Raw genomic sequence first — 22152 nt, forward strand, 5'->3', positions numbered from 1 at the left:
GGCGAGAGCGGAACTGTCAGCGCGGCTCTGAGGCTGAGCTGTGTGTGAGAGCCGCGCTGACAGTTCCTTTAGATGCCGCACGCTGCCCGCAGAGACACTGAGACTGAGTCACTGACTACGGGCGGGCGACTGTCCCGGCGGGTCGGCGGCGGTGATGCTCTTATCCTCACCGGGCCCCCCTGATCCTCACTCAGCTGCGGGCCCCATAGCGCCCGCGTGGGTCGCTATGGCGGTAGTTCCGCCACTGGTTGTGCCAGTCAAAGACTTAACAGCCAAGACAACAGCCCAGATGTTCTACACCCATTGGGTACAGATACTTGGATGTCCTGAAACTGCCTTGTCCGACCGAGGTCCGGCCTTTGAGGCCCAACTGTTTCAAGAATTGTGCCAGTTCCATGCTTGTAAGAAACTCAGGACCACTGCCTATCATCCGCAAGGGAATGGACTCTGTGAGAGGATCAACCAGGTGTTTATCCACATGCTGAGAGCGGCTTCTGTATCCCGACCTGAAGAGTGGCCTCAACTAATGCCCGAATTGTTGGAAATCTACAACAATACCATCCACTGTTCCACTGGTTATACTCCATTTTACCTCATGATGGGCCGACACGGTCAACTGCCTAAAGACAGGGGGCCATATCCTCAAAAGGAATACGCAGGCGTAAGCCGTCGTATCCCTGGTTCTAACTTTGGAACTGATCCACAGAATCAGTTTTCCAAAGTTAGGCAGAAGATCCGACATGTGTAAGGGACTTACACTGCCGGATCTTAGGATGCAGTACCGCATCCGCCGCTGGGGGCATTTCGAGTCGAAATGCCGCTTCGGGTATGCAAATTAGCACTTAGGGCGATCCACAAAGCTTTTCAGCTTCGTTTTTTCGCCGTAAGTTTTAGTTTGCAAGTGTAAAATTAGGGCTGCTTTTACAAAGTGTAAAGTTAGTAACACCATGTAAAAGCACATTCAAGCGACGGCATTTGGTATGCATTCCTGAGGGAGAACTCCACGGCAATTTGTAAAATCAAAACCGGCATGGGTTCCCCCCCAGGAGCATACCAGGCCCTTAGGTCTGGTATGGGTTGTAAGGAGACCCCCCTACGCCGAAAAATTGACGTAGGGGGTCCCCCTACAATCCATACCAGACCCGTATCCAAAGCACGCTACCCGGCCGGCCAGGAATGGGAGTGGGGACGAGCGAGCGCCCCCCCTCCTGAGTCGTACCAGGCCGCATGCCCTCAACATGGGGGGGTTGGGTGCTCTGGGGCAGGGGGGCGCACTGCGGCCCAGAGCACCCTGTCCCCATGTTGATGAGGACAGGACCTCTTCCCGACAACCCTGGCCGTTGGTTGTCGGGGTCTGCGGGCGGGAGCTTATCGGAATCTGGGAGTCCCCTCAAATAAGGGGGCCCCCAGATACTGGCCCCCCACCCTAAGTGAATGGATATGGGGTACATCGTACCCCTACCCATTCACCTGGAGGCAAAGTGATAGTTATTAAACACACAACACAAGGGTTTTTAAAATCATTTATTAGTCTGCTCCGGAGGCCCCCCCTGTCTTCTTTAGCTCTAATACCAGGGGGGGCTTCTTCTTCCGCTCTCCGGGGGGGGCTTCTTCTTCCGCTCTCCGGGGGGGGGTCTTCTTCTTCCGCTCTCCGGGGGGGGGTCTTCTCCGCTCTCCGGGGGTCTTCTTCTATCTTTGCCGCTCTCCGCTGTTGACTCGGCGCACCCCGGTTCTTCTCCAGCTGTCCGGTGCCTTCTCCTTCAGCGCTGGCTGCCTGCTATCTTCGTGTGTTAGCTCAATTACTAGCAGGCAGGTAGCGCGGTCTTCTGTGACGTCATCTTCTTCTCTTCTCTTCTTCTCCCTTCTTCCGATGTTGACCCGACGCCTCTTCTCACTGCAATGATGGAAGCGCGCCTTGCATCCGATTTATATAGGCCTCACCGTCCCATCATGCTCCGGTAGGTACCCACGTGCGTGCTTTGGATACGGGTCTGGTATGGATTGTAGGGGGACCCCCTACGTCGATTTTTCGGCGTAGGGGGGTCTCCTTACAACCCATACCAGACCTAAGGGCCTGGTATGCTCCTGGGGGGGAACCCATGCCGTTTTTTTCTTTGAAAATTGGCATGGAGTTCTCCCTCTCAGGAATGCATGCCGAGCGACGCTGTCATTTTTTTTTTAAAAAAAAAATGTCCCGACGCAACTTTTTTTACCCGGCGCGATCCACAAAACTCGTTGTAACGTAACTTTGCGCATGCGCAGTACGGCCGGCGCAGGAGCGCGCCTAATTTAAATGGGACTCGCCCCATTTGAATAGGAACGCCTTGCGCCGGCCGGATTTAAGTTACACAGCCTGAAATTTCTAGGTAAGTGCTTTGTGGATCGGGCACTTAGGTAGAAATTTTAAGGCAGTGTAACTTAAATGGGATTTTTTAAGTTGCGCCAGGTTTTTGTGGATATGCCCCAGGGTCTTTGGACTTCAAGCACCTTTCAAGCCTCTTCGGAGTGGGTCTCGGAACATCAGAAAAGGATTTAGGAAGCGAGAGAGATAGTCAACAAAAAGATGGGCGAGGCACACTATAGGCAGCAACAGGACTACAACCGCCATGCCTCTGCCCAGCCGTTGCAAGTTGGTGATAAAGTCTGGCTGAAGAAGCATCCTAGAACCCATAAGTTGGACTCCCTTTGGGAAACTGAACCATACACAGTGATTTCCATCCCTTATCCGGACTCTGATGTCGCCTCAGTTCAAAAAGCCGGATATAAACCACAAGTTGTCCACCGAAACCAGATCAAGCTGTGTCACAAAGGGAACCTGCCTGTGTTGGTGCCTCCTTCTGCACCACCAAGTCTTCCACCTCCAGTTCAGCCAGCACAAGTGCAGCCCACCAAGCCAGTTGAACCTGAGAGGCCACTCCTGATGTTCGAAGATGATCCTCTCTTCCCTTCTGACCAAAACGTCTTCTTTGGTTATATGCCAATCAGAACCTTCTAATGTGGGAGAAAGCTCCATAAGCCAAGAGCCATCACTGGCCCCCATTGTCCAAGATGAAGGTGCAGCTGTCAGTCCAGAAGAAGCAAGTGTTCAAGGAGAAAACAGTGCTCCAGAAAACTCAGAAATGGTGTTGCGTAGATCCACCAGATCTAATTTCGGATATCCCCCAGCAAGATATAGGGATTAATCTATTAATTATACATACAATATATGTAGATAGACTACATACACCTCCGTTAGTATACATCTCAAGTATACATCATTACTAACTAATATGTCCCTAGTTACCTACTTACCTTATTTAGTGTATAGGAACATACCTGGCCAGTAAGTCTCCTATCCCTCACTTAAGCACTACAAAAAGAAAAGGGTATCCTCTAAGAAATGTCTAATTGTGTACTTCAGGCATAGAATAAAAATGTCTAGCAAATATTAAAGTGTGTTCTGGGGAGAAGAGCTAGTAGCCTAAGGGCCCCAGTAGCCAAGGCATTGGGTAGAAAGCCTCCGGCAGCCCAATCCAAAACCTGCTCAGTCTTAAAAGTGTAATCTAACAATAATATACTGTTCAAAACTGAGTGATAACGTTTAACAGATATGTGTTCTGTCTGGGACCCAGATAACCACTTACCCTGCACAAAATAATGATCTCACTTTATCTAATAAGCCTGCAAGGCACATTTATGTGTATAATGCCTCAGGACTTATCGTATGATCCTGTTCGTATATGTTTATTTTTCCCAAAGAACCTGGAACGGACATTGGTGTACAAATGCCTCAGGACTTCTAGTGGCCCCAAGGTCACCTCGTTTCTCAATGCGTCAGTGCCTTCATCGTCGAGGACGACTTCTGTTCTGTTCTGTGGTGGGGTTTGTGGTGTCCCAGTACAGGTATTTGCTGTAGGCCCTGTCAGATTGAGGCCCTCGGCTTGTGGGGTCTCCCTGCAGGGACTCAGCTAGTTATGATGTGATTTATACTGTTATGGTTGATAATACGTTTATTAGGTGTGTATAGCTTTAAGAGGTTTTAGTCAGCCATCTCATGTTCAGTCAGAGTGTATTAGAGTCGGGAGGACTAAGTGCTAGACAAGACCTTATTGTGTTGTGTTATACTACAGGTCAGTCTCTATGATCCACAGCTCTCAACCAATGGGCTTCAGTCTCATCAGGCCCTTATAAGGGATTGTACTTCCTGTTTAAGCCAGTCTAGTGCTTCATACAGTTCCTAGCAGAGCAAAGCACAGTCAGAGGAGAAGCAGTGCAGGCCAGATGCATTCAGTTCAGGAGAAAGTACAGCAAAGCGTGGAGTATCCCTAAACACTACAGAACCAGTACTTCAGCTCATTTATCGGATCAATCCGTTATTCCAGCGAAAAGCCTCAAGTCTACCGACACTTCAGTAAGTGTATCTATTTTTCAGCCTAGTTAAGCATAGGCCCTGAATTACTAATCCCGCCTCAGCAGCCGAGTATATATATGATCAGCCAAGCTCAAGCATTATCAGCTGTGTGACCCTCTAGAGACTGTCTGCAGAACCTTTGTGACACTCTGTTTAAACGCTGTGAAAATTTTGACACCTGCCTTCATGCCAGTAAAGCCTTCGTTGTATTAACCCCTGTTGTGGACTGTGTCATTACCATCCTAACTAGCGGGGATACGGAGGCCCCCGGAGCTGTAGTTTCCCGGGGTATACCAAGACTATAGTGGCGTCACGTGACAGAGAGGGTTAATACCATCTGGCCCTCACTAAGGGTTAATACCACCTGACCCTGGGCTCCTAGCCCCAAGAACCAAGTAGCTAACCATCAAGCGCATGTGTGTGGCCGTGGGGCTCACCCTCCCTGGTCACCACACCATCATGCCTCTGCCTGTTGCATGAACTCACCACCTGCACTAACCCTGACGGGACAGTATCCCTGCCTGGACAATTGTGTATGCCTTTGCTGACCAAGTCCCTGCCTCATGCCTGGACCAGTGCTATCCTGCTGTGTAGAACTGCGCTACTATTACCACAGGTAATCTTTTGTTTACGCTTTGCTCAGCATAATGTATTTTGGGGTGTAATTCTTGGTATGTGCATGCTATGTGTCTCTGGAACACCTGACGGTGTTCCTTGCATGTTGGATCTCTGTATGTGGTCAGGCTGTGTAGAAGTCTCACACATGTGGTATCGTTCTACTCAGGAGGAGTAGCAGAATGTATTTTGGGGTGTCATTTTTGCTATGTACATGCTATGTGTTGGAAATATCTTATCAATGGACAACTTTGTGTAAAAAAATGCGTTTTCATTTTTTTTCCCACATTTTCAAAAAACTGCTAGAAAAAAATAAACCGTTCAAAAGACTCATTATGCCTCATAGATTATACGTTGGGGTGTTAGCTTTTCAAAATGGGGTCATTTTGTGGGTAATTCCATTGTCCTTCAAAAGTGTAATAGGTAGTCAACTAGTTAGATGTGCAATTTATGCTCCTAGAACCCCTGATGGCGCTCCCTGCATGTTGGGCCTCTGTATGTGGCCAGGCAGTGAAAAAGTCTCACACATGGGGTATCGTTTTACTCAGGAGGAGTAGTAGAATGTATTTTGGTGTGTCCTTTGTGGTATGCACATGCCATGTGAGACAAATAAGCTATTGCAATGACAATTTTGAGAACATTTTTAAATAAAAAATAAAACTCTTAATTTTGCAAAGTATTGTGGGAAAAAAATACAACTTCAAATAACTCACCATGCCTCTTAATAAATACCTTGGAATATCTACTTTCCAAAAAGGGGTTATTTGGGGGGCATTTGCACTTTCCTGGCTTGTTAGGGTCTCAAGAATTGAGATAGGCCTTCAGTACATCAGGTGTGATCAGATGTGATAATTTTTTATGATTTGCACTATAGCTTGTAGACTCTAAAACTTTCACACAGACCAAATAATTTCCCAAAATGTTGGGTTATTTTTATCAAAGACATGTAGCAGTATAAATTGTGGCCAAAATTTATGAAGAAATATTAATAATTTGCAAAATGTTATCACAGAAACTAAGAAAAAATCTTTTTTTTTCAAAATTTTTGGGCTTTTTTCATTAATAGCGCAAAAAATAAAAAACTCAGAGGTGATCAAATACCACCAAAAGAAAGCTCTATTTGTATGAAAAAAAGGACAACATTTTTTTTGGGTACAGTGTTGCATGACTGAGTAATTGTCATTCAAATTGTGAGAGCGCTGAAAGCTGAAAATTGGTCTGGGCAGGAGGGGTGTTTAAGTGCCCAGTAAGCAAGTGGTTAATAGAAATTGTTAATTTTTTATTTTTTTTGTCAAGAAATATATTTTTGCTTTTAAATACTTGTCTACATCTATTTTTTTTATTTTATTTTTTAAACCCTCCCCAGCACAACAATCAGATTCTTCAGGTTTTGGTCCACCTTTCGGTTGTTCTTTATGATCTTCTCTAGGGCGAGGTTTGTATCCTCTATTTCTGCCCTGCAGGACATGATCTCCCCAATTAGCACCTGGGCACTGTAGGTGTCCAATCCACCCCCAACAGCTGGAACACCTTCTGAAATTTGGAAAAAAAACATGTATTAAAATTATGCAGGCCTACATGTATTACCTGAAGCTGTGCTGTATGACACTGACCTGATGTGGTGGCATTTTGCACTTTCTGCACATCCGGCGAGGGTGGGGCTTGGCTCTGTGTGGGGTTGGTCGGCTCCACTGCTGCAGCTTGATTGCGGCCTATGAGATTGTAAAAAAAGGGATAGATGAATCAAAAAGATCAGTGGCCTGAAAGAGGAATATCAATCATTCTTTTTAAAAAGTGTGGTATAATTGTCTGTTTTTACAATCCTTCTAAGCTTAACACAGGATTTTATCCATTACCAAAGCTGCTGCATTTCTCTGTCTTTGGCCAAGTTTCCTACATGGAAAAACAACAAGTATACACTGGATCACCTCTGTGTGACACCCTAACTAGGTTGTTCTTGTGACCAACACTCAGTGCCGATCCTGACCTCCCTGGGGCCCGAAGCAAAATTACATGGCACATTAAAAATGAGAAGCGGGGGGCGCTGACGACAGTGACATGTCACATTAAAGAAAGTTGAGAAGTGGGGGGAGGGGGTGTTCTGCTGTCGGAAATGACATCTTACATTAAATTGAGAAGCAAGGGGTGCTGACTTCTTGCCTCTTCTACCATGCAGCCAGCGAGTTGAGAAGCGGGCTGAGGGGGCGAAAATGACTTCTTACCAGGCGGGCCTCTAGTTATTTGGGGGGCCCTTCGCAGCTTTGCGGGGCCCTAAGCGGCTTGCATAGTGAGCCTATAGGGCGGATCGGCCATGCCAACCATTGTGCTACTGAGTCCATATGTGTAATCAACTGCTGTGCTGAGCATACTCTCCTTTTACTGTATATTGACGTAAGTTGGATTATTTAAATCTAGTTAATAACACATCTACATTAAATAAAAAATTGGTCTCACATAAAAAGATCTTAAATAGAATGAACAACCAATTATTATGCCCACGAACATGAACCTTGAGACATCTATTCTTGAACTGTATATATACACAACCTGAAATAAAAAGCACATGCCGCAAAATAATAAAAACAAATATTCAGAGTACACATGAAAATTACTTATGTCTTCTGACGACTCTTCGAATTCTCTCCATCTGATCTCTCGGATTTTAAAATCAGACCATCTTTTGCGCAACTGCTCCCTGGACCTCTGCACCCCGAATTTTGCATGGATAGTCCTCCGTACCTTGTCCATGATCTGGGCCTTGACTTTATTGGGGTTCTTGTAAGGCCCTTTTTTGCAGTCGTAGTCCTCCTTTTTAGGAATAGCCACCATCTCAACCATCTCGTCGAAGGTCATGTTGGTGGCTTTGTACCTCCTGCTCCTCCTTGTGTGTGCCTGGCCTCTCTCCTGCCTGGTTGCAGCTTGCTGTCTCTCCTCCATCATGTCTTCAGACTCTCTTCACCGTCTTGCATTGATCGACTAAAAAGGGGCGTGGCAATCACTAGAACGATCGTCATGGGTGGGGAAACGTGCAGAGCTTCTCACATGCGCAGTGTATAAAGGGATATTGCGTGAATGAGAACGTCGTTCACAGTCGGTAGAAAAAGTCGGAAAAACGATCGTGCAGTACGACGATACGAAACTTGATTTATTTACTTTATGATCAGTGGATGAGTTTGTGGGTTAGATATGGAAAGGAAGCTAAGGCTTGACTGACATTAGCTTTTTTTGCTTAATTTTGACTTTCAGGAATAATGGAGGCCTTCACAGAACAGGAGTTCTTCACAGAATTTGGTCAAAGGGGGCCCTGGATGGCAACCCCCCTTTCTCTAGAATTTTTCTTTCCCCAAAAAAAATGTATTCAGCCAAGATCTGGCATTGTAATGCCCCCCCCCCCCCCCAACCCTAAAATAATCGACATATTGTTGCCAGTTGCCACACAGCACGTGCACTTTGGGGGGCCAAGCCTGTATGTAGTTTGTTAATGGTCTCTATAGGAAATTGTGCAATATGCAGGAGCAAAGTATGACATGGTTCAGATTCTACTTAACAAACCTACAGTCCTTATCTAGGGCCAAAAGGTCTTGTCAGGGCCGATCCTCGCTATAGGCTCACTATGCAAGCCGCTTAGGGCCCCTGCAAAGCTGCAAAGGGCCCCCAAATTACTAGAGGCCCCGCCTGGTGAGAAGTAATTTTCGCACCCTCACCTCGCTGGCTGGCCTGAGTCATTTACGACAGCAGAACACCCCCTCCCCCGGCTTCTCAACTTTCTTTAATGTGACATGTCACTGTCGTCAGCGCCCCCCCCGATTCTCATTTTTAATGTGCCATGTCATTTTGCTTCGGGCCCCAGGGAGGTCAGGATCGGCACTGGGTCTTGTAATGACCTGGGGGGAGTGGTGGCGGGGAAACTCATGCTATTTTTTTCAATGATTTTTATCCATATTGCAGGGACATTACATTAAAGCCGCAAGCAGTATTACATTTCTTTTTTCTTATAGTAATCTCATGTTGTGCAGGGACATTTCTAAACACGTGCCACTACTATAGACACCCAGCAGGTACGATATTTAAAGAAATTTCTTTTCACTGTAAGCATCATTAAAATCACTGCTCCACAAAAAACTACAGTTTTTAAAAGTTTTTTTTTCATTGATACATGTTCCCTGGGGAAAGACCTGGATTCTCAAAGACGTTTTCCAACAATAACTTGAATATTGGGCTTTAAAATGAGCACTTTTGAATTCGAACCTTCGAGTCCCATAGACTTCAATGGGGTTCTAAATGTTTGCGCGAATGTTCGGTCCGTTCGAAAGTTCTGGTGCGAACCAAACGCGGGTATCCCTACTTGAGACATATGTTGCAAATAGCAATGGTGCGATCTGATGCACGTCTCAAAAAAGGCCCACACCAAGGAACTTTTGCAGTAAGGTTGAGACACAGCAGCGCCCTGCACAGGTGTAGTTCTGCGATGTAATGCAGTTGGTGTGCTGCCCTTAAGCTGGCCCTTGGAGGGCATCCTGCCTCTTTGGAGATGTGCCTGTGCCTCTTCCTTCTCCTCCTCCTCCTCTTCCTCCTCCTCTCTCCTATCAGGCACCCACGTAGAGTCAGTGACCTCATCATCCCCTCCCTCCTCATCACTGTCGAAAACCTGGCAGTATGCTGCAGCTGGGGGAACATGACTGCCAGATTGCTGTCCCTCGCGGGCACCCCCTCTCTCTGGGCTCACATTACTGCCTTCCTCTATCTGTGTTCCATCATCGGAGCCTTCAAAACGCTGCGCATCTTCATGCAGCATGTACCCAACACTGTGTTGAAACAGTTCGGGGGACTCCTCAGGAGGACATGGTGGGACTAGGGAAGGAGTAAGTGATGCCATTGAGCAGAGGGAAGAGGACGTCTTGGCAGCTAATTTGCCAGACAAAGTACCCTGAGCCTGGGTGAGAGAGGATGAGGATGGCTTGGTCATCCACTCTACCAATTTGTCTGCATGTTGAGGCTCAACCCAGCCAGCTCCCAGGGCCGGATTCCAGACAAGGCCAACAAGGCCAGGCCTCGGGGCGGCAGTGGGTGCAGGGGCGGCACTGTGGCTGAGAGGAGAGGACACTTTCACTTTCATTTCGGGAGTTCCCCATCATGTGGATGGTGAGAAGAGAGAAAACAGAGGGAAGAGGAGGTGAGATGGTTCTCGGCAGCAGCAACCCCCCTCCCGGTTCTCAATGTCATTTTGTCATTTTTGGCAGCAGCACCCCCCAATGCGCAATGTTATTTTTGGCAGCAACACCCCCCAGGTTCTCAGTGTCATTTTCGGCAGTACCAATCCCAGTCCTCCGCCTCTCAATGCATCTCAGTATCTTGCCGAAAAAGTCCCCCGGCAGATAATGTCCCCCCTGTACTGCGTAGACGAGGGCGGCATTAAAGGACCCGGCCTTGGGGCGGCAAAGGGAGTAAATCCGGGCCTGCCAGCTCCCGAAAAGAAGGACGAGCGTGTGCAATGGCCACGTGCTGAAGAGGATGCACCGTGTCCACCACCAGCACTGTTGCCTCTAAATGCAGAGCCTGCTTGCCCTTGTGACTCTCTGCCTCTCTTTGTTGTCCTTCCAGACATTATATTGGCCTGAAGAAGAGGACAAAATCAGTACACACACCTCGTAGCTTTTGGTGCAAACTGCAGAGGACACGTGCAGTACACACCAAGTAGCTTTAAGTGCAAACTAATAAGCACACTTGCAGTATACACCAAGTAGGTTTAGGTGCAAACTACAGAGCACACTTGCAATATACACTAAGTAGGTTTAAGTGCAAACTAAACAGCACAAGTGCAGTAAACACCAAGTACGTTTAGGTGCAAACTGAACAGCAAAAGTGCAGCAAACACCAAGTACGTTTAGGTGCAAACTAGACAGCACAAGTGCAGTAACACCAAGTACGTTTAGGTGCAAACTAAACAGCACAAGTGCAGTAACACCAAGTATGTTTAGGTGCAAACTAAACAGCACAAGTGCAGTAACACCAGGTACGTTTAGGTGCAAACTAAACAGCACAAGTGCAGTAACACCAAGTACGTTTAGGTGCAAACTAAACAGCACAAGTGCAGTAATACCAAGTACGTTTAGGTGCAAACTAAACAGCACAAGTGCAGTAACACCAAGTACGTTTAGGTGCAAACTAAACAGCACAAGTGCAGTAACACCAAGTACGTTTAGGTGCAAACTAAACAGCACAAGTGCAGTAACACCAAGTACGTTTAGGTGCAAACTAAACAGCACAAGTGCAGTAAACACCAAGTACGTTCAGTATGCCGGAAAAAGCCTTACGCAAACGACATAAAAAAATGCGCCGGGCGGATCTACGTTTCTGAATCGGCGTATCTACCTAGATTGCATATTCCTCGTGTAAATCTACAGAAGCGCCACCTAGCGGCCAGCGTAAATATGCAGCGTGTCCACCACCAGCACTGTTGCCTCTAAATGCAGAGCCTGCTTGCCCTTGTGACTCTCTGCCTCTCTTTGTTGTCCTTCCAGACATTATATTGGCCTGAAGAAGAGGACAAAATCAATACACACCTCGTAGCTTTAGGTGCAAACTGCAGAGGACACGTGCAGTACACACCAAGTAGCTTTAAGTGCAAACTAATAAGCACACTTGCAGTATACACCAAGTAGGTTTAGGTGCCAACTACAGAGCACACTTGCAGTATACACTAAGTAGGTTTAAGTGCAAACTAAACAGCACAAGTGCAGTAAACACCAAGTACGTTTAGGTGCAAACTAAACAGCAAAAGTGCAGCAAACACCAAGTACGTTTAGGTGCAAACTAAACAGCACAAGTGCAGTAACACCAAGTACGTTTAGGTGCAAACTAAACAGCACAAGTGCAGTAACACCAAGTATGTTTAGGTGCAAACTAAACAGCACAAGTGCAGTAACACCAGGTACGTTTAGGTGCAAACTAAACAGCACAAGTGCAGTAACACCAAGTACATTTAGGTGCAAACTAAACAGCACAAGTGCAGTAACACCAAGTACGTTTAGGTGCAAACTAAACAGCACAAGTGCAGTAACACCAAGTACGTTTAGGTGCAAACTAAACAGCACAAGTGCAGTAAACACCAAGTACGTTCAGTATGCCGGAAAAAGCCTTACGCAAACGACGTAAAAAAATGCGCCGGGCGGACCTACGTTTCTGAATCGGCGTATCTACCTAGATTGCATATTCCTCGCGGAAATCGACAGAAGCGCCACCTAGCAGCCGGCGTAAATATGCAGCCTAAGATACGACGGTGTAAGAGACTTAAGCCGGTCGGATCTTAGGGAAATCTATGCGTAACTGATTCTAAGAATCAGGCGCATCGATACGACCCTGCACACTCAGAGTTACGACGGCGTATCCGGAGATACGTTGTCGTAACTTGTATCTGAATCCGGGCCACTGTCTCTCTCTGACTGACTGATCTTTTCATTAACAACGCCGCAACACACTACACGAGGCCGCCTTGCAGGCTGCCTTTTATAGGGTGGGGCGTGTGCTAAAGCCCTGAGCCATAATTGGCCAAAGCCACCCTGGCTTTGGCCAATTACGGCTCTCGGTACTGACGGCACTGTGATTGGCCAAGCATGTGGGTCATAGTGCATGCTTGGCCAATCATCAGCGCGCAATGCCGCAGTGAATTATGGGCCGTGACGCGTCACTCGAATTTGGCACGAACGACCCGTTTTGTTCGAATTTCGATGAACAATCGAACAGGCAATGTTCGAGTCGAACATGGGTTTGAGTCGAACGCGAAGCTCATCCCTACCGAACAGCCCCAGTGCCGGGTCACGGACACCAACAAAAGTAAGGAGCCACTCGGCACTGTGTTCTTTTAAACTGAATTATACTATGGCGGTCTTTTCTTTCCTTTGTCCCGCTATATGATGTTGAAGTCAGACTGAACCAAAGGAACCAAGCTGCATATATAGTGCATTGTGACACAAAGCTACTATTGACCTCTTTTTAATTAAACAGGTCAACACCATCTGGTAAGGTGCCATCCTTTGAACACATTTTGGGTGACCTTAAAACTGGTGAAGGTGGAAACTTTCTTGCACAGCGAAGTTTGAAGACATTTGAGCACAAGCACTTTACTTATTAATTAATTTATTTATATACAGACTTTTGCATATTTCACTCTGTACAAATCCACCAGTTTGGGTGGTACCTCTGGAGATTGTACAGATTTATATATTGTTGGCTATATTATTTATTTATTATTATAGCCATATGGAATTATGTGTTTAATTTATTATCATTTATTATTTGTATTGTAGCGCCCCCTGCATTCACCAATTGAACTGGATCGCCCCCAAATCGCTGGGGAAGTGGAGCGGAACCAGACATACCTCTTTTAGAGGTAATACTCGAGGCGGGTGCCTGCACAGAGACTGGAGCAGCAGCAGGGACGGCCTGCAACACAGGTTGTACCGGAGCAGCCACAGTGGGAGATTCCAGATGAGCCGTGTAACTCAGGAGCGTTTGTAACGCCATGGCAAACTGATCCATGCGGTGATCCTGGTCATCCAATCTGGAAAAAATATTACCAACAAGTGGATTGACTGCATCTTTTGAATTCATGGCCTTCACCTATTGTCAGAAACCATGAATTAGACCGAGGCAGAAGTACAGTTAAATCACACTTGTTTAATAAAAATAATAAAAAAAAGATAAACAGAGTAAGCGTAGTCAAAACAGCCATAGTTCAGGAACCCGGATTGGATAGTCAGCCAAGCCAAATGTCAGAGAGTCAGAGAAGAACATGTAAAACAGAAATCGGGATAAGGAGCCAGAAGGGACGTCAGCCAAGTCTTCAACAGGAACGCAGGAGATAATCTCTGTGATGTTGACCAAGGCGAAGGCAGAGAGCAACTGAACTGGAAGGCTTAAAGGAGTTCTCTGACCTAAAACTTTTAACCCCCGCTGTGCCCGGGCTGTAAAAAAATAGAAAATAAACTTTCACTTACCTGCCTACGATCCCCCGTTGTTCCGATATCGCCGTCCCGTTCTCCGGTCCCGGTCTCTTCCGCTTCCTGTGTGTCGGTGACTCATAGTGCGCTCAGCCTATCAGTGGCCGCGACGGGACATTGCTGCGGCCGCTGATAGGCTGAGCGCACTATGAGTCACCGACACACAGGAAGCGGAAGGGGCCCGGGACCGGAGAACGGGACGGCGATATCGGAACAACGGGGGATCGTAGGCAGGTAAGTGACAGTTTATTTTCTATTTTTTTACAGCCCGGGCACAGCGGGGGTTAAAAGTTTTAGGTCAGAGAACTCCTTTAAGTAGGCAGAACTGATGAGCAGGATCAACAGGTGAGTCACTGTGGAGAGATAGGAGCTGGCAATTAGCCGACAGCTGAGCGCCCAGCTCAAAGAAGGAAGGGCGGAGCCCAGCCCTGACACACACTACATACGACCGCCGTGTAAGCACCCTTATATAGTGTGGGGCATGGACTTAGCTCCCTGAGCAATGATTGGTCAAAGGCACCCTGCCTTTTGACCAATCATGGCTCTCACAGCAGATCATACTGTGATTGATCAAAGCATGCAGGTCAGGTAAATGCTTTGGCCAGCAGCTGCATTATGGGGCACTCCGCTGCACTCTAATTTGCTGTGAACTCATATGTTGCATTCTTTTGCAAACAAACGAACACCCAATGTTTAATTCGAACTTACATTTCATCCGAACCACGGGACTTCTAGTGATCACACCTTAAGAATGCTATTGCAATAATTGACCAATGTTTTGGAGATGAGAAGCCCAGGCCAACTTCTCAGTGTTACTTGGTGAAAGTGAGACCATCCCTGATACCCATGTAAATGGGACATTAAATCATAGGCCTGAGGGAATACAGACTTTTTGTCAGTTGTCAGAACCTTAATTTATAGTGGCACATAAAATTCCTGTCCCTACTGCAAAGCTCAGAGAAAAATGTACAGAAGGCTTCGGTAAGCGCTCCTTAACAGTGGCGTAACCAGAGTTATGGGCGCCCGGGGCGGAATTTTTTTTTCGCCCCCCCCCCCCCCATTATATAAACATCCACGTTTATATGTGCGTAAACGTGGGGGACTTTTGGAGCTTTTTTTAAAAAAAAATTATAGTTACTTATTTTTTTCACTCTTTTTATGTTTTTTTTACACTTGATGTCATTGCTATTACATAGGGGGATAAAAATCCCCCTATATAATAGCAAGGGTACACTGACAGGTCCTCTTTATGGAGACATTAGGGGTCTCTAGGACCCCTAATGTCACCTGGGGACCCCAAAAGAAGCTGATGAAGCACAGATCTGCTTCTTCTCTCTGACTATAGCAGCCAGATGACTGACAGGTGAATGCAGATGTAATACACGTCACTTCTGCAATCACAGCCTGGAGGGAGATCAGCAAGGAGGAAGATGCTGATCTCCCTCCCATCTTACCTCCTGACACCCTCCCGAGCCGGTCCCGGGCTGAATATGGGGCAGCGGATCCTGGGATTGAAGGTGAGGGGTCAGGAGGGAGGGCGGCGGCAGTACTGGAGGGGGGTAGGGGGGCACGCAGCCAGCACATATACACAATTGGCAGGCTATAGAGCCGCCGATCGTGTATATGTGAAAGTTCAACCGGTAATGGCACTGACCCCCGACACCTACACTGACACCTACACTAACCCCTACACTAACATGACCCCTACACTGACCTGACCCCTACACTGACCTGACCCCTACACTGACCTGACCCCTACACTGACCTGACACCTACACTGACCCCTACACTGACCTGACACCTACACTGACCCCTACACTGACCTGACACCTACACTGACCTGACACCTACACTGACCTGACACCTACACTGACCTGACCCCTACACTGACCTGACACCTACACTGACCTGACCCCTACATTGACCCCTACACTGACCTGACACCTACACTGACCTGACCCCTACACTGACACATACAATGACACCTACACTGACCCCTACACTGACCTGACACCTACACTGACCCCTACACTGACCTGACCCCTACACTGACTTGACCCCTACACTGACCTGACCCCTACACTGACCTGACCCCTACACTGACCCCTACACTGACACCTACACTGACACCTACACTGACACCTACACTGACCTGACACCTACACTGACCTGACACCTACACTGACCTGACACCTACACTGACCTGACACTGACACCTACACTGACTTGACACTGACACCTACACTGACCTGACACTGACACCTACACTGACCAAACAGACACCTACACTGACCTGACATCTGCACTGACCTGACACCTGCACTGACCCCTACACTGACCTGACACCTACACTGACCTGACACTGACACCTACACTGACCAAACAGACACCTACACTGACCTGACATCTGCACTGACCTGACACCTACACTGACCCCTACACTGACCTGACACCTACACTGACCTGACACCTACACTGACCTGACACCTACACTGACCTGACCCCTACACTGACCTGACCCCTACACTGACCTGACACCTACACTGACCTGACCCCTACATTGACCCCTACACTGACCTGACACCTACACTGACCCCTACACTGACCCCTACACTGACACCTACACTGACACATACAATGACACATACACTGACCCCTACACTGACCTGACACCTACACTGACCCCTACACTGACCTGACACCTACACTGACCCCTACACTGACCTGACCCCTACACTGACTTGACCCCTACACTGACCTGACCCCTACACTGACCTGACCCCTACACTGACCCCTACACTGACACCTACACTGACACCTACACTGACCTGACACCTACACTGACCTGACACCTACACTGACCTGACACTGACACCTACACTGACTTGACACTGACACCTACACTGACCTGACACTGACACCTACACTGACCTGACAGACACCTACACTGACCTGACACCTGCACTGACCTGACACCTACACTGACCCCTACACTGACCTGACACCTACACTGACCCCTACACTGACCTGACACCTACACTGACCTGACACCTACACTGACCCCTACACTGACATGACACCTACACTGACCTAACACCTACACTGACCCCTACACTGACCTGACCCCTACACTGACCCCTACACTGACCTGACACCTACACTGACCTGACACCTACACTGACCTGACCCCTACACTGACCTGACCCCTACACTGACCTGACACCTACACTGACCTGACACCTACACTGACCCCTACACTGACCTGACACCTACACTGACCTAACACCTACACTGACCCCTACACTGACCTGACCCCTACACTGACCCCTACACTGACCTGACACCTACACTGACCTGACACCTACACTGACCTGACCCCTACACTGACCTGACACCTACACTGACCTGACACCTACACTGACCCCTACACTGACCTGACACCTACACTGACCTGACACCTACACCTACACTGACCTGACACTGACACCTGCACTGACCCCTGCACTGACCTGACAGACACCTGCACTGACCTGAAAGACACCTGCACTGACCTGACAGACACCTGCTTCTTCTCTCTGGCTACAGCAGCCAGATGACTAACAGGTGAATGCAGATGTAATACACGTCACTTCTGCAATCACAGCCTGGAGGGAGATCAGCAAGGAGGAAGATGCTGATCTCCCTCACATCTTACCTCCTGACACCCTCCCGAGCCGGTCCCGGGCTGAATATGGGGCAGCGGATCCTGGGATTGAAGGTGAGGGGTCAGGAGGGAGGGCGGCGGCAGTACTGGAGGGGGGTAGGGGGGCACGCAGCCAGCACATATACACAATTGGCAGGCTATAGAGCCGCCGATCGTGTATATGTGAAAGTTCAACCGGTAATGGCACTGACCCCCGACACCTACACTGACACCTACACTAACCCCTACACTAACATGACCCCTACACTGACCTGACCCCTACACTGACCTGACACCTACACTGACCCCTACACTGACCTGACACCTACACTGACCCCTACACTGACCCCTACACTGACCTGACACCTACACTGACCTGACACCTACACTGACCTGACACCTACACTGACCTGACCCCTACACTGACCTGACCCCTACACTGACCTGACCCCTACATTGACCCCTACACTGACCTGACACCTACACTGACCCCTACACTGACCCCTACACTGACACCTACACTGACACATACAATGACACCTACACTGACCCCTACACTGACCTGACACCTACACTGACCCCTACACTGACCTGACACCTACACTGACCCCTACACTGACCTGACCCCTACACTGACTTGACCCCTACACTGACCTGACCCCTACACTGACCCCTACACTGACACCTACACTGACACCTACACTGACCTGACACCTACACTGACCTGACACTGACACCTACACTGACTTGACACTGACACCTACACTGACCTGACACTGACACCTACACTGACCTGACAGACACCTACACTGACCTGACACCTGCACTGACCTGACACCTACACTGACCCCTACACTGACCTGACACCTACACTGACCCCTACACTGACCTGACACCTACACTGACCTGACACCTACACTGACCCCTACACTGACATGACACCTACACTGACCTAACACCTACACTGACCCCTACACTGACCTGACCCCTACACTGACCCCTACACTGACCTGACACCTACACTGACCTGACCCCTACACTGACCTGACCCCTACACTGACCTGACCCCTACACTGACCTGACCCCTACACTGACCTGACACCTACACTGACCCCTACACTGACCTGACACCTACACTGACCTGACCCCTACACTGACCCCTACACTAACCTGACCCCTACACTGACCTGACACCTACACTGACCTGACCCCTACACTGACCTGACCCCTACACTGACCTGACAGACACCTACACTGACCTGACACCTACACTGACCTGACACTGACACCTACACTGACCTGACACTGACACCTACACTGACCTGACACTGACACCTACACTGACCTGACCTGACACCTGCACTGACCTGACCCCTGCACTGACCTGACAGACACCTGCACTGACCTGACAGACACCTGCACTGACCTGACAGACACCTGCACTGACCCCTACACTGACCTGACAGACACCTGTACTGACCTGACAGACACCTGCACTGACCTGACAGACACCTACACCACCTAACTCCTACAGTTGAAGTCCTACTTCCTGCAATACTCGCACCCCCCTCCCCCCAGCTTGGTGAAAATCAGAGTCCTCCTTACCTCTGTCTGCTCTTCTCCAGAGACTCCTCCAGGACTCTTCTCAGGACGGACAGGACCCCAGCACTGGATGTGCAGAACTGCTTCCTTCGGAGTCCCGACTCTCTTCCCCCCCGGCCGCCAGCGCCATCCACCCGCAGCCCGCTCCATGCTGCAACTCCCTCCACACAGCGCCGTACTGCAGAGCACCAGAGCGGAGGGGAAGACGGCGGCTCACACTTTCAGCGCCTGACGTCTCCCGCCGCCATGTTCAGAGTTTCCCGGCGCTCTGTGATTGGGCGTATGGCGGTCATGTGCAGAGGCGGGACTTCCAGATCCACTACTCACATGACCCCCATATGCCCAATCACAGGGCGCTGCACATTCACATTAAACATGGTGGCCGCTGGCCGGTCCAGACATCCGTGTCGGTGACACAGGGAATTAAAATTAGGATGAGGCACGGAAAGTCGCCCCCCTAAATGTCGCGCCCGGGGCCACAGCACCCCCTGCCCCCCCCTTGCTACGCCAGTGCTCCTTAACCACTTAAGGACCCCTTCACGCCGATATAAGTCGGCAGAATGGCACGGTTGGGCACATCAACGTACCTGTACATTGCCCTTTAAACCCAGCCGCACCCGGTCCGAAGCTCTGTGACCGCGGGCGCGGGACTTGTGGACCCGATCGCCGCTGGAGTCCCACGATCGGTCCCCGGAGCTGAAGAACAGGGAGAGCTGTGTGTAAACACAGCTTCCCCGTTCTTCACTGTGGCGCCGTCATCGATCGTGTGTTCCCTTATATAGGGAATCACAATCGATGACGTTACACCTACAGCCACACCCCCCCTACAGTTAGAAACACAGATGAGGTCATACATAACCCCATCAGCGCCCCCTTGTGGTTAACTCCCAAACTGCAATTGTCATTTTCACAGTAAACAATGGGCTAGATTCAGGTAGGACTACAAGATACACTGCGTAAGTCAAAATGTGCGCCGTCATAACTATGCGCCGTACCTACAGAACTAGATACGCCTGAAAATAGGCTTCTCCCGACCGGTGTAATTTTCCTCCGCCGGCGTATTTTTACGCCGAACGCATCTGACGCACCCATTGATTTCCTATGCAAATATGCAAATGAGGGAGATACGCCGATTCCCAAACATACGCGTGTCCGGTGCAGGCTACGCGCGGTGCGCGTAAGTTGTACACCCGGCGCAAAGTTACTCCTCATAAAGCAGGGGTAACTCAGCAACAGACGTGCACAGGTCAGCTGGAGAGCAGCTACAGCAGCACCGTTACGGATGAGCTGAGCAACCCCACTTGCAGGACAACACATCTGTATGCCAACATGCCAGGGGCAGTCATGGTCATAGCAATACTACTGTGTCCACCGGCACGTAGGAGGGCACGGGAGAGGATATACCGCACGCGCATGAACATCTTTGGCATGGGTGATTCGGAGGTGTTTCGCATTTTCAGATTTAGCCCTGATGCCATCCTGGAATTAGCCACAACCCTGCATGATGACATCACCAGCAAGACACACCGCTCACATGCAGTGCAGCCACTGGCAGTGCAGGTACTGGCAACACTGCATTTCCTTGCAAGTGGATCTTTTCAGCGTACAAGTGGAGTTGTGTCTGGGATGTCACAATCCACCATGAGCAGATGTGTGCACCAGGTTGTCCCCGCAATCCTCAGAAGCATGTCTCACCACTTCATCAAACCCACCCAGGAGCATCTGCGGCAGAAGGCATTGGCGGATTTCTACCAAATTGCAGGATTCCCACGCACCGTGGGGGCCATTGATTGCACACATGTGGCACTACAGCCCCCCATGCCACAGAGCCCATATACCGTAATCGTAAGCAGTGGCATTCCATCAACGTACAGGTGATAGCCGATGCCCAATACCTCATATGGCACGTCCGTGCCAAACACCCAGGGGCCAGCCAAGACAGCTACATATACCGTCAAAGCAACATCTCCACAGAATTCGAACAGAACGTGTATGGGGACAGCTGGCTGGTTGGTGAGTGACATGGGTGTCAGGCATGACTGTCCGACCCCATGATGCAGACATCACGAGGGGCACATGCACGACTAACATCCTCCTGTCTTTTCCCTTCCAGGTGACTCTGCATATGCACTTGGGCCCCATCTCATGACTCCATTCCGGAATCCCCAAACCAGAGGAGAGAGAAAATACAATGATGCACACATACGTACCCTTGCAGTGGTGGAACGCACATTTGGCCTCCTGAAGTCCCGTTTTCGATGCCTGGATACGTCCGGGGGGACCCTGTTGTATTCCCCAAACTTTGTGTTCCAGATCATCGGTGCATGTTGCATGCTGCACAACTACGCCATGAGAAAGGGCCTGGAGATTGACATATGTGATGACATGACCCCCGAACCACACAGTCCCCCACTAACCGAGGCTACCCCGTCTCCTGAGGGAAGAGCAGTCAGGAGTTGCCTCGTGGAACGCCTCTTTGCACGTTAAACACACACATTCATCATGGCACAAGGAGAATGCACGCATGCACACCACTGTGGTCCCTAGCTCACACACCACATCCACATCACATTGGATTAGCCCAAGTCCACCATGCAGGACTTGGGAGCAGCAACGCTGCGCCAAGGCGCCAATTATGTCGCTGACCATTCATACCACATTCACATGGTTGGGGGGCATAACTTCTCCCCAACGACCGAGGCTGACACCCCTTTTCTGGCAGGAGTGTCACCCCCCCATTCACACACCAGTCACACTGTAGTCTACACTCCTCACCATGTGTAGGAACTACAAACCAAAAAAAAACTCATATTCTGAGCAAATAAAATATAAAGCTCATACTCTGCTCTGTCGTGGGCCACGGC

The sequence above is a fragment of the Rana temporaria genome, chromosome 6 (assembly GCF_905171775.1).
Source record: "Rana temporaria chromosome 6, aRanTem1.1, whole genome shotgun sequence".
Taxonomy (NCBI): Eukaryota; Metazoa; Chordata; class Amphibia; order Anura; family Ranidae; genus Rana; species Rana temporaria.